At 43.6% G+C, this 4,398-nt stretch overlaps 1 pseudogene; it reads right to left on the reverse strand.

Moving 5' to 3' along the window:
• Positions 1-3,073: 3,073 nt before the first annotated feature.
• On the reverse strand, positions 3,074-4,057 carry LOC113885399 (annotated as a pseudogene).
• Positions 4,058-4,398: the final 341 nt, after the last annotated feature.

Consider the following 4,398-nt stretch of genomic DNA (forward strand, 5'->3'; position numbering starts at 1 on the left):
CCTTAAATCTATTTCTCACTTCCACTGCATAATCATAAGGGATTTGATTTAGGTCATAACTGAATGGTCTAGTGGTTTTCCCTACTTTCTTCAATTTAAGTCTGAATTTGGCAATAAGGAGTTCATGGTCTGAGCCACAGTCAACTCCTGGTCTTGTTTTTGCTGACTGTATAGAGCTTCTCCATCTTTGGCTGCAAAGAATATAATCAATCTGATTTTGGTGTTGACCATCTGGTGATGTCCATGTATAGAGTCTTCTCTTGTGTTGTTGGAAGAGGGTGTTTGTTATGACCAGTGCATTTTCTTGGCAAAACTCTATTAGTCTTTGCCCTGCTTCATTCCGTATTCCAAGGCCAAATTTGCCTGTTACTCCAGGTGTTTCTTGACTTCCTACTTTTGCATTCCAGTCCCCTATAATGAAAAGGACATCTTTTTTGGGTGTTAGTTCTAAAAGGTTTGTAGGTCATCATAGAACCGTTCAACTTCAGCTTCTTCAGCGTTACTGGTTGGGGCATAGACTTGGATTACTGTGATATTGAATGGTTTGCCTTGGAAACGAACAGAGATCATTCTGTCATTTTTGAGATTGCATCCAAATACTGCATTTCGGACTCTTTTGTTGACTATGATGGCCACTTCATTTCTTCTGAGGGATTCCTGCCCGCAGTAGTAGATATAATGGTCATCTGAGTTAAATTCACCCATTCCAGTCCATTTCAGTTCGCTGATTCCTAGAATGTCGACATTCACTCTTGCCATCTCTTGTTTGACCACTTCCAATTTGCCTTGATTCATGGACCTGACATTCCAGGTTCCTATGCAATATTGCTCTTTACAGCATCGGACCTTGCTTCTATCACCAGTCACATCCACAGCTGGGTATTGTTTTTGCTTTGGCTCCATCCCTTCATTCTTTCTGGAATTATTTCTCCACTGATCTCCAGTAGCATATTGGAGATATGGAAAGATATAAACATCTGAATGCAGAGTTCCAAAGAATTGCAAGAAGAGATAAGAAAGCCTTCTTCAGCGATCAATGCAAAGAAATAGAGGAAAACAACAGAATGGGAAAGACTAGGGATCTCTTCAAGAAAATCAGAGATACCAAGGGAACATTTCATGCAAAGATGAGCTTGATAAAGGACAGAAATGGTATGGACCTAACAGAAGCATAAGATATTAAGAAGAGATGGCAAGAATACACAGAAGAGCTGTACAAAAAAGATCTTCATGACCCAGATAATCACGATGGTGTGATCACTGACCTAGAGCCAGACATCCTGGAATGTGAAGTCAAGTGGGCCTTGGAAAGCATCACTATGAACAAAGCTAGTGGAGGTGATGGAATTCTAGTTGAGCTATTCCAAATCCTGAAAGACGATGCTGTGAAAGTGCTGCACTCAATATGCCAGCAAATTTGGAAAACTCAGTAGGGGCCACAGGACTGGAAAAGGTCAGTTTTCATTCCAATCCCAAAGAAAGGCAATGCCAAAGAATGCTCAAACTACCGCACAATTGCACTCATCTCACACGCTATTAAAGTAATGCTCGAAATTCTCCAAGCCAGGCTTCAGCAATACGTGAACTGTGAACTTCCTGATGTTCAAGCTGGTTTTAGAAAAGGCAGAGGAACCAGAGATCAAATTGCCAACATCCGCTGGATCATAGAAAAAAGCAAGAGAGATCCAGAAAAACCTCTATTTCTGCTTTATTGACTATGCCAAAGCCTTTGACTGTGTGGATCACAATAAACTGTGGAAAATTCTTCAAGAGATGTGAATACCAGACCACCTGATCTGCCTCTTGAAAAATTTGTATGCAGGTCAGTAAACAACAGTTAGAACTGGACAAGGAACAACAGACTGGCTCCAAATAGGAAAAGGAGTTCTTCAAGGCTGTATATTGTCACCCTGTTTATTTAACTTATATGCAGAGTACATCATGAGAAATGCTGGACTGGAAGAAGCACAAGCTGGAGTTAAGATTTCCAGGAGAAATATTAATAATCTCAGATATGCAGATTACACCACCCTTATGACAGAAAGTGAAGAGGAACTAAAAAGCCTCTTGATGAAAGTGAAAGTGGAGAGTGAAAAAGTTGGCTTAAAGCTCAACATTCAGAAAACGAAGATCATGGCATCCAGTCCCACCACTTCATGGGAAATAGATGGGGAAACAGTGGAAACAGTGTCAGACTTTATTTTTCTGGGCTCCAAAATCACTGCAGATGGTGACTGCAGCCACGAAATTAAAAGACGCTTACTCCTTGGAAGGAAAGTTATGACCAACCTAGATAGCATATTCAAAAGCAGAGACACTACTTTGCCAACAAAGGTTCGTCTAGTCAAGGCTATGGTTTTTCCTGTCGTCATGTATGGATGTGAGAGTTGGACTGTGAAGAAGGCTGAGCACCAAAGAATTGATGCTTTTGAACTGTGGTGTTGGAGAAGACTCTTGAGAGTCCCTTGGACTGCAAGGAGATCCAACCAGTCCATTCTGGAGGAGATCAGCCCTGGGATTTCTTTGGAAGGAATGATGCTAAAGCTGAGACTCCAGTACTTTGGCCACCTCATGCAAAGAGTTGACTCATTGGAAATGACTCTGATGCTGGGAGGGATTGGGGGCAGGAGGAGAAGGGGACGAGAGAGGATGAGATGGCTGGATGGCATCAGTGACTCGATGGACATGAGTCTGAGTGAACTCCGGGAGTTGGTGATGGACAGGGAGGCCTGGTGTGCTGTGATTCATGGGGTCGCAAAGAGTTGGACACGACTGACTGACTAATCTGATCTGATCTGTCAAGGTTTCCTGGTTAGGGAAGCTTGTGTTGGTGTTCTGGTAGGTGGAGCTGGATTTCTTCTCTCTCCTTTCGAAGACAATGGGCTGCTTTTCTGGGTGCCTGATGTCCTCTGCCTGCATTCAGAAGTTGTTTTGTGGAATCTACTCAGCGTTTAAATGTTCTTTGATGTATTTGTGGGGGAGAAAGTGATCTACCCATCCTATTCCTCTGTCATCTTAGGACTGCCCCCAGGAGACTCTCAATTATGAACTCTGGAATGAAGATGGATGGTTTTTAGAAGCCTTCCGCTCCAAGGCTAGGTTTTTTTTTTTTTTTTTTTTTAAGTCTTGATAGTTTCATTCTGCTCATGGTCTCCCTCAGAGCTTGGTGGGCCTGCTTGTTCCTCAGAGTGTAGGTGGCAGGGCTTAGCAGGGGAGTCACCACCGTGTTCACAAGGGCAGCCTCCTTGTTGGAGTCCAGTCTGTTCACCTGCTTTGGTTTCATGTATATAAACACACAACTGCCGTACATCAGAGAAAGGACAATGAGGTGAGAGGAGCAGGTGGAGAAAGCTTTCTGTTGCTCCTTGGCTGATGGGAGTCGCAGGATTGTGATGACTATGTTCTGCATGCAGTTAGGGTTATGATGAGGGGAGTCAAAAGGACACACAAAGCAAGGACAAGGAGCAATGTTTCAACAGACCTGCTGTCAGAGCAGGAGAGATGGGTCGGGGTCCGAGGTCACAGAAGAAGTGAGGTATAACATGGGGGCCACAGAAGCATAACTGGGACACCATCATCACCAGACCAGCAATGAGAGTGAAGCCCAAAGCCAAGCAGGCATGACCAGGAGGCAGCAAGCCCTCGGGTTCATGGTGGTCGTGTAATGAAGAGGCTTGCAAATGGCCAGGTACTGATCCAGAGACATCACTGCTATGAGGAGGAAGCCTGCTGCTCCCAGAAATACAAAGACACAGGCTTGTAAGAAACAGGCAGCAAAGGAAATCATTTGCTTTCCTAAAAGAAAGATGACCAGCAATTTAAGAATAATAGCACTTGTGAAGCAACACTCAAAGAAAGAGAAAATACTTAGGAAAAAGTACACACGTGTCTGTAGCCTTGAATCAGCACAGGTGGTGGTGACTATGACTGCATTGCCTGCAATGGACACCAGGTACGCCAGAAAGTGCACCAGGTAGAGGATTTTGCCCAGGTGCTGGACAGCAGGGAAGCCCTCCAAGGTGAATTCTTGGACATTTGTCCCATTCCTCATTTCCATGGACATCTTTTTTTTTTTTTTCCCATGGACATCTTTTCCCACTCAGCATCACCTGCTGATCCTAACCTAAAGTAAAGACATTACAATGAGCTCAAAAGTTTTAGAGAAGCATAAGAACAAGTATTTGGCTCCTCAGCAAGGAGTTAGGCACATAGCAGCGTGGCTCAGTGAATGGACTCTTGACCTGGAAGAAGCTGAGTTCCATACTATTTCAATACTGAGTCCACCTTTGTAGAGACAGATCAGCTTTGGAATGTTTGTTCTCTTGTGGACTTCACTTTCACCTTCTGATGCTTGTTCATGTTCTTAAAAGAATTAAGATAAAACATGTAACTCACTTG

This window comes from Bos indicus x Bos taurus, chromosome 28 (assembly GCF_003369695.1).
Source record: "Bos indicus x Bos taurus breed Angus x Brahman F1 hybrid chromosome 28, Bos_hybrid_MaternalHap_v2.0, whole genome shotgun sequence".
Classification (NCBI taxonomy): domain Eukaryota; kingdom Metazoa; phylum Chordata; class Mammalia; order Artiodactyla; family Bovidae; genus Bos; species Bos indicus x Bos taurus.